Below are 14,297 nucleotides of genomic sequence, written 5' to 3'. Positions count from 1 at the left end.
TAGAGGGAGAGAATCACCTCCCTGCACCTGCTGGCCACGCTTCTTTTGATGCAGCCCAGGACAAAATTGTCTTTCTGGGTTGCCAAGCATACATTGCCAGCTCATGTTGAGCTTTTCATCCACCAGTACCCCTGAGTCCTTCTCCACAGGGCTGCCGCTCATCTCTTAGCCTGTATTCATGTTTGGGATTACCCCAACCCAGGTGCAGGACTTTGCACTTGGCCTTGCTGAACTGCTTGTTGTTTGCATGGACCCACCTCTTGAGCTTGTCAAGGTTTCTCTGGATGGCATCCCTTCCCTCTAGTGTGTCAACTGCACAACTAGGTTTGGCACCATCTGAAAACTTGCTGAGATTACACTCAATTCCACCATCTATGCCACCAACAAAGATATTAAATATTACCATTCTCAATACAGACCCTTAAGGAGCACCACTCATTTCCTCTTGGACACTGATCTTAACTTAAAGCATAAAATGAAGGGAACTGAGATGACCACGTTAGTTACAGGAAGGCCTTGGTTTTATGACAGATAGTTCTAATGCTCAGTAACTGAAAAAAAAAAATAATAATAATATAAAAAAAAGACAAAAATAAAAACAAGTGTCAGAAAATAATAATAATAATAAAAAAAAAGTGAATGAAATGGAAAATACAATTATGCCATTGTGTAAATTCAGGTTTCTACAACATTTTGAGTACTCTGTACAACTCTTGTCCTATACTTCAATCTGATTCAATATACTTCCTGGAAAAAAAAATACATAAATTTTTCATTGACGTAATATCATCAGTCTCACATTCTGTTAATTAATGTTTTGACTGGTTTCAGACATAACTTGATATTAGTCAATAACACATTCTTGCAATTATAACAGTGAAACTCACAAACTATGCAACATTTAAAGAGCTTAGACATTTAAATCCAACTAAGGGGTTCTCCATTAGAAAAACTCTACAATACTTACGATCTATTTAATTGTTCTACATGGGGGGGGGGGGGGGGGGGGGGGGGGGGGGGGGGGGGAAGTAGGATGTGAGAAGAGAAACGTTGTGTTATTTTGAAAAACAGTGACACTAATTTCACAACTATCATACACTCACATGTTTTTGAGGTCTTACAAAGGAGAATGAAGCAAGAATGTAGTGGCAATTGATCAGTGAGTGTATTAATCAACTGTGCCCACTTAACTCTTGAGGAAAAAAAATGAAACATTTAGGCTGTAGCAACTGTATTCTGGTTTAACTTCATGTCCTAACAACTGAGAAGAGGAAAACAATTCATGAAATTAACTCCCCAAACACCCTATTTTCTACAAGTCCTATGTATAAGACAGAAACCAGTTTTCATGGGTTATTCTGCATGTTTTGGAGCTTTTTGAATAGTTCCGAAGTGTGGCTGAAGGATTATCTCAGTTTATAACAGCAGTCCAAACAAGGTGAGTAAAGCTGAGTGCAGTGAGAGGTTATTACAACAGATAGATTATGATACACCTAGACTAGCTGCCTTGAATTTTTCACTAAAGTATTATACATCAAAATCTGTCTTACTAGGTTGATTTTCTCTAAATAAGATACCCAAACAAGCAATAAAAATGTCTTGCTCTTTCAGTTCTTTTTCTCATTGAAGTTAGCCTATCTTCTGCCTCTTCCAAAATATCCTCCTCAGTATTTGAGTCATACCCAAAAAACCAACATATCCATTGTTGTTCAGCTCCTGTAGTGTTTTGCTCTCTAGTGGAAGTAAGATTACTTTATCAGCAGGAAGTTTTCTGCTACATCCATTGAAAAGCAGATGCTTTAGAGGAACATTTTATATGATTATATGAGTTGCAATGACCACAGAAGAATCAATGGAGGCAAGTATCAGCATTATGCTGTTATAAATTTAGAACCTAGGTCAAACTGAAAGGATTCTGATCATCTGGGAGTTCTGATGGAGTTGAATGTTTTAGTTAAAGAACTGTTATTTAGAGTTCACGGTTCCTCTTGATTCTTTTTCCAATTGTTATTCTGTGAGTTTGTCAAATGCTAAATTAAGAAAGTAATAAAAAATGAGGTGACCTATCTGGCTATCTTTTGATTTGCATCCTAGCAAAGCCAGTTAGCAAAAAAACACATTTTTTTCATTTAAGACTTCAATGATTCTTTTTCCTGAAATCTTATAAAGCATCAAGATAGATTTAAGAAATACATAGATTAAAATAAATAAATAAATAAATTTCAAATTAAAAAGATAAAAGTTCCTTTATTTGAGAACATGCTTTTTGGAACACTAGGTTTTATTTGTGGATGGCTTTTTTCTGCTTTTTAAGTCACTTTTAGAGTCATTTGATTTTTTTTTCTTTTTTCTTATTTTATCTTCTGTTTCCACAAGGCCTGGATTCGACACTGGATTAGAATAATTTCATATTTTTATAATGCTTGACAGAAATTTTGGAAATGTTTTCTTCCTGTTAAGCATTAACCATAATGATTAATGAAGCTAGAAACTACAAAAAAAAAAATAAATGACAAAGGGAAAAAAAAAACAACTTTTATATAGACTGCTGATTAGAATCAATTACCTTCTTCTGTGCTATTATGAAAACTTTCCATAAAGGTATTAGTTAAGGTGAAATTGAATAATATGAATGCATTCATTTATTGCTCTGGTGCTACCAAAAGTGACTCCTCAAAAATCACTGATTCCTGAGCTCTTCTGATACTCTACCTGTATCAGACCAGGAAGCAGGCAAAAAAAAAAAAAAAAAAAAAAGTACATTTCTGTCTGAGAATGTTTTTTGTCTGTTTGTTTGTTTGTTTGTTTGTTTTTCTGTTAGTGAGCTGAACTGTGTTAATGAGTGTTGTAGTCATCACGACCAAATGTACAAACACACAGCGCTGGAAAGTGAGATTGCCACTCTTGGCAGCAGTGAACTTTCAGATCTTCTCTAGTGTATCATGGAACATCATCTTTAGGATTTGTATTTAAAATAAAAGGTATTTTTTTCAATAGACTAAATAATCAAGACAACAAAAATAGTCATTTTTACTCTAAGATTGCAACAATCATAATCTTCAAGTAATCATTGCAAATATTTTCAGCAATTATATTTTATCTCTGTCTCTTCTTGATTTATGTTACTACTCAAATATTCACCAAATGAACTAATTCTAATGAAAACTGTTATAATAAATTAGCAGTCATTTGATCAATATTAATTCCAAATTCACAAGATAAAATTTCTTTTATGTGATCACCAATTAAAAAAAAAAATAAAAACAATTCATCAGTTTCATGTATCACTAAGAGACAGTTTGTCTTATTACAGCATTTTATTAATGTCCAGAATCTATTTAATTTCACTTTTAACTGACTGCAGCAATTAGATAATTCATTTAATCTGGCAGGCTTTGGTGGCTTACATTACTGTGAGTTGGTAGTGATACAAAATGTCAGCATCACATGAACAAAATTTATGGATGTGAGAGAAATGATATTAAAAATCTAGAGGGCATACAGATTACATATAAGTTATAAAGGACATAAAATTTTTTTCCTCTTGTAGTAGGTTGTTTGTTTTTTTTTTTCCTCCTGTGGGCCTCATTTTGTAGTTCAACTCTGTGATGAGTGTCATGCACAATAGAAATGAGATGAACTGAAGTTTGCAAACGCATTTTTTTAGCCATTGGGGAAAACAAAATTTATAGAAAAAATAACTCTTGAAAAATGTTTCCTCTTTTAAAGGGAAGGATGGTGATTGTAACCTTGTTATAAGCAGGTTATAATACAGGACTCTACATTAGGCTCTGTATGAGGGCTGGAGGCATGGCTTCTGTGAGGAGTCCAGAAGCTGCTCCATGTTAGTTAAGAGCAAGCTCCAGTTGGCTCAAAGACAAACCCGCTGCTAGCCAAAGCTGAGTGACATTTTTTGTGCCTCTGTGACAGCAGATTTAAGAACGGTAAAAAACTGCTGTGCAACAGCAGCTGGGAGAGAGGAGTGAGAAACAACCAACCTGTAGATAACAAGGTCAGTGCAGAAGGAGGGCAGGAGGTGCTCCAGGCACCAGAGCAGAAGTTCCCTTGTGGCCTGTGGAGAGGCCCCTTGTGGAGCAGGCTGTCCCCCTGCAGCCCATGGGTCCCACATGGAGCAGATCTCCACGCTGCAGCCCGTGGAGGAGCCCCTGGTGGAGCAGGCGGATGTGGCCTGGAGGAGGCTGCGGCCCATGGTATCTCCCTGCAGCAGCAGGCCCCGGGCAGGAGCTGCAGCCTGTGGAGAGGAGCCCACGCAGGAGCAGGGGGTCTGGGGGGAGCTGCCACCTTTCGGGGGCCTGTGTTAGAGTTGTTTGCTCCTGAGTACAGACGGTGGTACAGACCCATGTGGGAAGCCCACACAGGATCAGTTCAGGAAGGATGGCATCATGTGGGAGGGACCCATGCTGAAGCGGGGGCAGAGAGTGAGAATGAAAGAGTGGTAGAGAGGAAGTGTTATGGACTGACTGCAACCCCCATTACCCATTCCCCTGTGCTGCTTCGGAAAAGGTAGTATAAAAGGTTGGATGGTGATAAAAGCATTTTTTAGGTTTTTTTTTAGTTGCTCAGTGCTCTGCTCTGTTAGTAACAGGCAATATATTACATTAATGTCCCTATGCTAAGCCTGTTTTGCCAGTGACACTAATTGTTGACCTGTCCTTAGTAAACCCATGAGCTGTTCTTTCATCATATTTCCTCCCCCTGTTCTTTTGAGTGGGAGAGAAGTGTGGTGGTGCTTACTTAGCCATCACTGTGAAACCACCACAGACTTCTAATATTTAGTATCAATACAAAACAAAGATTAGCATTGGAAACTTGTGTCTGAAGATACAAAGAAAAAATACATATATTTAGATAATACTTTGGTATTACTAAAGATGATAGGGATTGCTAGGGAAGAAGAAACTTCTCAGCATAACTTCCAGATATTTTTACTGAAGGTGTATTTCAAAATGAGTACATTTTCTAAAGTTGTTAATCTGAAAAAGGAAAAATACTTGTAAATATTTGTAATTAACTGTAGAAGGAATCTAGGACAAAGAATCTAAATGTTCAAAATGAAATTAAAAAAAAAAGTATCACAATATATAACAGTTTACAGTGAAGTGTCTTCTTGTTCATGTCAATAGGAATCAAGTTTTTGACTTAAACAAGACAAAATTTTCCTAGATAGAATGTTATTTGAACGCTAATGATTGGCAAAATTTTCTTGTGATAACCAGACTATCATTCAGAACTTCTTTTCTTGGGAGCAAAGACTCTGCTTTACCTGCAAAGGCCACTAAGGACACAGTGGAACTGTTTTTATGTCAGAATATATATTTCTGGCTATTACTACAAATAAATAAATAAAATCATCGTGGTCATAAAGTTATGATTTACTCAGGAACCACTAAACGTACAAAGTTCAAGTTATATCTGTTAATTATTTCATTAAAAAAAAATGAAGGTAATTTAACCTTATTTTCAGAAATATAACTGAAATCAAAGGAAATTTAAAAGTCTAAAAATTGTATAACAGTGCAACGAAAACAGTATGGCTGCAGCAGACCAGGCTCCAAAATGTACTTTCTTAATTACATATGTAGACTATTCAGCCTATTTTGATTGTATGTCAGAGGTGTGAGATCCCTAAACAACTCAGATATGTTACACTACAGAATTGTTTCTGGTTTTCTTTCAGTTCAGATAAGCTAAGAGTTGGTTTTGCTAAAGGTAAGGTGTCTATCAGAGCTCATGGTAGAAGGTATCTATCACAGCTCAAGGTTGCTTTTGGAAATTCAGTGAGAGGTACTTACTATTACCTTTGTTTTCATTAAAATAAAGATCCTAATGTCTGCTAAGGGCCTGACTGTGTGGCCACACGTCTTGATGAATTGAGTATAAAGGTCTCAGTGTGAAAGAAAATTAATGGTCTTAATGATCAGTCCAAATTTTAGGACCTGTTATTTAATTTATTTATTTGCATGTGTGTGTGTGTGGTCATAGACAAGAATATCCTTAGGGATATATTAGGTATGTAAATGTCTATTCACACACTGCATATTATCTAGTCATAACAGCCATGAAGTTGAGTGACTGGAGAAATAATTTAGACCATCAACTATTACAATTTCACACCACCACCACCACCACCCCCCCATATGAGACAGGATTCTGATTAATACAAATTTTTTAAGAATGCATTCTTATTTTATCCTTTCTCATCAAACAATGTTAATTGTTCAGTGAAAAGTTCTGTAATATTGATTTTAAATGCCTAGCATTTGGCAGGTCGATCTGTATCTTCAAGATACAGAGATGGGACATTTACTGGGGTTAAATGGAAGGTTGGGGTTAAATGGAAGGTTGGTTGCTGTCTTGCTGAGAATTTTGAAGTCCCTAAGTGCTAGCAAAGACCTGTTATTCTAGTAAGAAATTAAAATTTTAAAACTCCTGATCTACTGTTGTTCAACCTATATACCTTGAGGATCATACATGCCTGCTGTTTGATCATTTTTGTTACTGAAATTTCTTGTTTCAGTGTGTGTTACACATCCTGTTGAGTGTTTGGTCCACAGATACCAGTAACGCACTAAGTTAACTTAGTCAAGTCAAAACCATATTTTATTTATTTCTAGACATGACCTTTTGATAGCATTAATTAAATATTTTTCAGTACATGCACTGACACTGTAACACCGTGTAAAATATATGAATAAGGAATATATATTGTATTCTTTTAATTATTTTGCATACTTTAAAGCATTTAGAAAAGTTTTGAAGCACAGAAGATGCATTTTAGCATGGGAGTGTTTGCTTGGAAATTCACATATCAATGCCTGTAGTTGTACAACCATGAAGTTATTGAATGATAAAGATACTGCCTTCAGTGATGAGTAATCTCTGATGTTGATAACATCCTCTGAATACTGACAGGTATGAGGGCTGCAAGGCAGAAGTGATATTCAGCTAACTTCTCTTTCAAGTAAGATGATTTTAAGAAGACAAAGAATCCTACGATACTTCATATATAAACAACCAAATCCCAATGTAGGGAAAGCTCATATAAATAGCAGGTTATATTATATGGGATCCCTACTATGTGTAGAGATTGTCACCCCAGAGAATATGGACATTACAAATAGACTTCCTAGTATCCCTTTCTTTTTCAAAATCATTTTTGTTGATCCTTCTTTAATCTTAGAATCTCACTAAAACCACTATTTAAAGAATTTAATTAGTGCCTGCCACATTGCATGGCTGATATTTATAAGACATTATTTAAAGCTCATTTATATACAGAAACCTGAAAGAAACATCTCTTTCTTCATATCTCAAAAAAAAAAAAAAAAGACAATGTAAACTGATATAAACATATAAAATCTGTTTAAAATTTAAAAAAAATAAATTCTTTTGTCGGTTTAGCTATTTACCCCGTGTTCAAATTACAGAGTATTGCAAAACCTAGACCAAAATAGTAAATTTCATTAAGCTTTATATTCGTTAAGCTTTTATTTATATGCTTGATTTTTTATTTATTGCCAGAAATTCTCTGTGAGTTTCCAGAGGTATGTGATGTGAGCATTTACCACTTCAAGGTGACTCACAAGGGACCATTGGAAAACAATGTTTTTCAGCTTATCATGACACTAATGTAAATCTGAAGCCAGAACGTGTTAGCCACGAGTTAGTCTTGTGACTCTAAGCTGTTTTACTAGGTGAGATGTGAGGCTTACCTGAGATATTGGATATCCTGAAATGATACTCTTGTCATGTTCACGTATTTTTTACATTATATATACCAAATTAAAACAAACAAGTAAGATAGGTGGTTTGTGAAACAATGTTGGGAAAAAAAAATTGTAAAACAAAATATAACTTACTAGAGATGTCAATTTGTCAGCTTTTGTGTTATTTTTTCCATTAGCATTTGCAAAAAAAATGCCTGCTATTAATGCTGAGGGAAACAAACCATACTATTTGCATTTTTTAAAATTGTTTTATCATCCATTCAGAATGTGCACAGCTTGATAAGATTCTGTAGTTTGTTAAAGATCTTGAAGTGTGATATCTTTCTTCCTCTTATAAAAGATCAAATTTGTTCTAAAAAAGCAGCTGGTAAATTATCAATAATTTTCTTCATGTGCTTAAAAGTGATTGAATCAACATAATAACATGCTACAAATGAACAGGTGCTTGAAACATGCCTTCAGACATCTCAGAAAAGATCAAACCAGGCTGAATAAGCTCAGTTACAAAAAGTAATCTTTTTGGTATTCCATCAGTTTTAAAATAGTGGAACGTTCTGAAGATGATTTTATTCAAAGCATGAAGAATCGGTTACCCTCAATTAAGCTTTTCATAAATCTCCCTGCAGCTTACAATAGTCACAGAAGACTGGTGGTTTTACCCCAATTATCCACGGTCCTGAGAAACAGCACTTCAGCAAATTCAGCGTATATGAAGGCATTTTTTGAGTTATGTGATGCATCTATTTCTTTTTTCATTTTAAAATGAACCTAATAATGTAATGTGCTTTTTTGTTTTGTTTTGTTTTTGTTTGTTTGTTTGTTTTTTAATAAGCTTCCAATGGTATGCAAAGCCATCTTTGGAGCTTCTTATTCCTGCTTATTCTTTAACAATGGGGTTACAAGATAACAACCCTTGGCTTCTCCTCTTCCTCTAAGAGGAAAGTTCAGTGTTCCTCTGCAAATCACAGTTCACTGTTGGAGTATGAGGTTTGTGGTGAGCTTTATCATACCAGTACAGGTAATGATAGCTAAAGTGACATTTTTGTCAACAGTATTAAGATTTTTACATGATACATTTACAAAGCACCTAAGCCTTACAAGAAACAGTGAAGACAAACAGTGTTTGTTACTCTATGAGCAAAGCCGTATCTCTATAAATTTATGGCAATGTGATAAGACATAAAAAAATGCCATAAACAAAGTCCCTAACTGATATCATTATTGCTTTAAACCAATACTGTGCTTATGGTAATCGTTATCCCAGATGCACCATGTAAAAGACTTTTTTAACCACACTAATCAGTTCACATTTCTTTGTCAAGTCAGGTCAAAAAGACATTTATTTTTTTGCTTAATACAAGGAAACTTAACTGTGCCATTATTCCATTGCATGAACCCAACCAATATGTGACAGGTATGATCATATATTATTTATGTTGGAAACACTGGAGATATCAATATGATAAATATATTAATTTTACTCCTTCCATTTTCTTTAGTGTAATTTTAGAAAGTAAGTATTGACTCCTGTTGTAATTTCTGGAATACAACAATGAATTTCTTAATTTATTTTATTTTTTCCCAGTGTAGTTTCCCATTTAAGTTCCCATAGCTTCTTACTCCTAAATCCACATTTGGATAGAAGTTAGTCGTATGTATTCACCACAAAAGTATTCTACCTCCAGTATTTTTTACTAAGTAAAATTCTAGTCTTTCTCTGAGATCTGAAATTAACAGTACAGAAGTAAAATGACCTGAGTTACATCACAGTAACAGTTAAAAAAAACCTCGTGTTTCTACTCGTGTTTCTACTCTTCTTCTACTTTTAAAATTCTGTGTTAACCACAAAATAAGCCATTGACTTGATGCAGGAACTTGATTCAATAGCTCAGATTAGGATATGTATATGACAGACTGCTTTCCTCTTAAATATTTCTTTGGACTTCTAACACTATCCACCTGATTTTCAGTTTTGGCTCAGCTGAAAAATAGTTTATGCTTTTCTGCATTAAAGAATCACATACAAAGTGTCAAGCATTTAACTTCACATCAAGTAACTTTTCTGCATGGACAAATACTACCTCGGTGGCTGGTTTGGGACCTGAATAACTCATGGCAGTGTGAACAGCAGTACAGCTGGTTTACAGGTACCATCTCAATGCTTTGTGTGATGGAGCGTAGACTGTAAGAAAGTTGTGGTTTATGTTCTGTTGTGAGACCTATCTAATTCTTATAAGTGGAGTAGGGTAAGGTTCATAAGCTTGTTTTATTCTTTAGAGTATGTGATGCTCTGGGTTTTGTCAAAAAGCAGAACTTGACTTTATTTTTTTGCTCAGTTATTGGAAGGCTTCTAGACAGGGCTTCATTACACCCTAGATGTTTGGCCCTGATTTTTTTTCTTTGTTGAGTCTATTCTGTAAAGAGAACTATGAGACTTCCATAAAAGTTGAAAATTGAAGCCTTTCTGCCTTCTTTAAGAGAAATTATAATAGTGATATTTATAAAATAGAGCTATCACTCCTTAAAAAATATAATTCCCATATTTTTTCTTGTGAAAAACATTTTATTTGTCCTGCTTTGAATTTGAAATATAGTATTACAGACCCAAAACATTTCCTACTGTCCTATTAATCAGTTTGAGATATTTGTCTAAATTGTCACATATGCAAAATTATCATATATAAGAAACCACACATGAACAAAGAAGAATATACAAACCTTTTCAATAACAAACTGCAGCTATTTGTGAATACCTAGTTACAAATGAGTGAACAGTACAGTGTTACTTTCCCAGAGCACATTCCAAGATTCCATCAGTCTATGATGCAGTGTACATACCCGATGACTTTGCTTTAAGAAGTCTTTGATGGATTATGTTCTGTGAATATGTTCAGTTAATTCTGAATTCACACAAACTTGAAACTCCATCTCACATGTCTTTTCACAAGTTATTATTATTTTCTTGTAAGTTGTGTGAAGAAGAAATACTTCTTTGCCTCCCCTCTGCCCTCATAGTCTTGTTCTGTCTTGAGACTCGACAGAGTTGCCCCAGCATGTGGTTAAAATGCATTCAGTCAGGGTTGGGGGTGGGGGGGGAGGAGGGAAGGAAGGGGAAGAGCTGAGAAGAACTGAGAGTCCATTGAAGGGATTAGTTGACAATTCCTTGAATTTCAAGAATGGGTGAATGCCAAACTACAGGCACATACAGTAGAACAGTCTAAATGATCTTAAATTTCTCAGCTATAATTTACTGAACTGATATTATGCAGGACAAAGTCAGTAGAACCCAAACAATTCATGATCATACTGTGAATTTGAATTAATTCCTTTCATGGAAAGATGAAGCTGAGATACTTTGACCATATACAGTCAAAGCAGACCTGGGTCAACTATCCATATGAAAATCCCAGTGACAAGCATCCATATTACTGCACTCTGGAATCCTCCTAGTTGTAGGCATCTCCTTATGCACCAAAAGAAAAAAAAAAAGGGGGGGGGGGGGGGGGGGGGAGCAGAACGAGGAGCTCCTGTTACAGTAACTAGTGTATGAGAGAAGCTTTCCTCTACCTTCAATGGGAACAGGGAAAGTTTCTCTATCTCCATTTTTATCTCCTTCCACATCTGCCAGCTATCTGCTACTATTTAACTGTTTCTACACCACGTGAGAAGTCTGACTTTTTTTCAAAAACCTTTGCTTCTAATGAGTGAAAACTCATCACTTTCAAGCATAATGACATCTCCAAAATACCACTTTGTGGAAGGTCATCTTCTAAGACTGTTCTCAGTGATTTGGTACAGATGTCAGTACAGAGGAATTCTGAAGATAAGAAAGATCATCAACTGTCAGGAATTGCAGTCACCATTATTATTACTTTTCCTGTTCATTCATTATTTATACATTAAGTATAACAGTCCCAAGTAAAAAAGCGACATGAATAATTTCCTCCAAAGGAAACCCTTCTTAAATTTATCCCATTCATGCCAGTTTTCATAACAGCCTAAGGGAACTTTCTAGTATTTGCTTCAACCAAGTGAGCCATATTTTGCTTCAATATTTACATTATTTGTTTTTCTACAACAGTACACAGCGTGTCATGCTTCAAAGATAGCCAGCATACAGAAACAGTCTCCTGAACATAAAAGCTAGGATAAACACAGTCCAAAGTCACCCCCATCCATGTACAGGATGCTATTTCCAGTATCATGTAGATTTTCAGTGTTATTTTCTTTTTTCTCCCTCATTTTACCCCGATTCCTTCCTTAATATCCAAATTCCCTGACAGCTGGTCTTCTAATGGTGGAACTGTTGTGAGTGAATATAGATAAATAAAGTGGTTTCCTTGGAAACAGAAACTAACATACAGCATGTAAAAGATTTTAAAACATTTCTATTCCCACTTACATCCAGCCAGCAGTTTTCATATCATTTGTTCTTTTTTCATATCAAATGTTCTTTTTTTTTTTTTCTGATTAATAGCAGTACAGTACTGCTATTCCTTCTTCTCCCTCACCTCATAAGCTGTTTATCAATTCTACTGTTATATGAAACATAATTTAGTGGACATCTACACACTTTATAATGATACCAAAGATCTGCACATGTAAACAAATGTTTTGTTTGTTTGTTTTTATATATATTTTCAGTAAGACTGCTGCTCTAGACTAAAGAGTTTATATAGACTTGAACTATATAACTGCACTAGGAGGAAATTCTAGAGATCATAATTTACACCTTCCAGTAGTGTTATTTCTCTCACTCTTTAAGTTCAGCTGATTACAAACAAATATGTGGCTCTGTAGAATTTTGATGATGGAAATTCAGAAATACATTTGTTGTTTTACCCAGAACTAGGTCCTATTCATTACCATGAACATATAACAGGGGCTTTCTCTGTTTGTTTTTTGTTTGCTTGTTTGTTTTTCTCTGTAGTCACCTAATAGTCATCCTGAGACAGAAACATTGCATTTCTAGAAGATTCTTGAAACAGTTGCTAGCTTAGTATATGGAGTTATAAGCTTAAAATCCAGTTTAGTGGATTTTAATTAAGTGGCTATTTGATTTGCATACTGATACATAATAAGGTAAACATAGAAGTGGCATAGGTGTTCGTTAGCAAACCCTTAACTCTGAGTTAGTAGTCACAAATGCTGGGGACTGCCAAGGAATTTATCCTAGTGTTCAAAGATACAGAGAGAATGATAAGGCAGAAGTTTTCCCTCCACTTTTACTCAATGACTATGGACAAAACATGAACTGCATGACCAAGTTCTTTTCCCACTTAAAATTTTACACACTAGAGCATTACACACTACAGAATACATTGAGATCAAAGCTTGAGACAACACCACTCCCCTTATTCTCTGACTTAGTTAGGATGAATAGTTTACAACTGATCCATAGTCACCTGAAACAAGTTATAAAAAAATACCCCAGGTTGCAATAAAGAGTTATATATACTAAAATAAAAATACAGATACACACATACAAAACCAGAAAGCTAAAAAAGTCTGTAAGACTTTGACTCTTATTTAGTGGAAGGAGAATAGAGTCCTCCAATGTTCTCAGTATATTGGTTTGCTGAGCTTCCAGCTCTCCAGTGGAACCTGTTACCTGTCAATGAGGGGGCACTACCCTCTCACTCTTTTATTGTCTGTGTGAATTAAATTGGTAAATCTAGGCATAAGCAATTTTTGCCTGGGACACTTTAGACACTCTTTTTCTTTTTACTCAATGTCATTCATTTTTTTCATGTTTTTCAATTAAAATTACTTATATGATACTTATATTATTACTCCAAGTGGTTTATATTGAATAGAAAGAATTACAGAAACTAAATTGTGTTTCACTGTACCAGAAGCAGCATGTACCTCCCCGTTGAAAGGAGATTGGTGCTTGTAAATGACACTGAGGTGGAAAGAATATTAGTGAACCAAAACTACTACTTTTTTTTTTGTTTCTTTGTGTGTGTGTGTCCAGTGTTATCCCAATATAGAAATTAATCCATTTCTCCTCCCTGTGGAAGGGAAGCGTTCCTGCTTCAGGTTCTTTGATAAATGCTAATAACTAAAAGATTCCATTAGAGAGGACTTTGGCTACAAAGTTGAAATATAAATATTTCAAAAACCAATCTCCATTTTTGCTATATTAATTCAAAGATGGGATCATACTTTTCTGATATGACACAAATAGAGACTGAGCTCTATCTGGGTTAGTACAGAGTGTTTAGTATCTAAATTATTCTCTCTGTATATTATCAGAATATAATTTCTTTTTTTTTTTTTTTAAACAGCTTTCAGTGCTGTAAATTCTCTTATATAGACACTTTCTGTTTTTGCTTTCAGTTTATTAAATCTTCAAATGTTCTGTACCATGTTTTTCAGTTCTCATAAGTCTTCTTGAAAGCGTACTATTTTTAATCCCAGCATGATGAAGAAAAAAACTCTCAGATTTTGTGTGTTTTGGACCATGGAGGTTATTATTTGCCATCATAAGTTCTGAATTGATCAATGATTATAGGATGACAAATGACTCTCAGAACACAGGAATTC

This window comes from Anser cygnoides, chromosome 1, assembly GCF_040182565.1.
Source record: "Anser cygnoides isolate HZ-2024a breed goose chromosome 1, Taihu_goose_T2T_genome, whole genome shotgun sequence".
NCBI classification, from domain to species: Eukaryota; Metazoa; Chordata; class Aves; order Anseriformes; family Anatidae; genus Anser; species Anser cygnoides.
The sequence above is the reverse complement of the archived record's forward strand: the minus strand, read 5'-3'. Positions refer to the sequence as shown.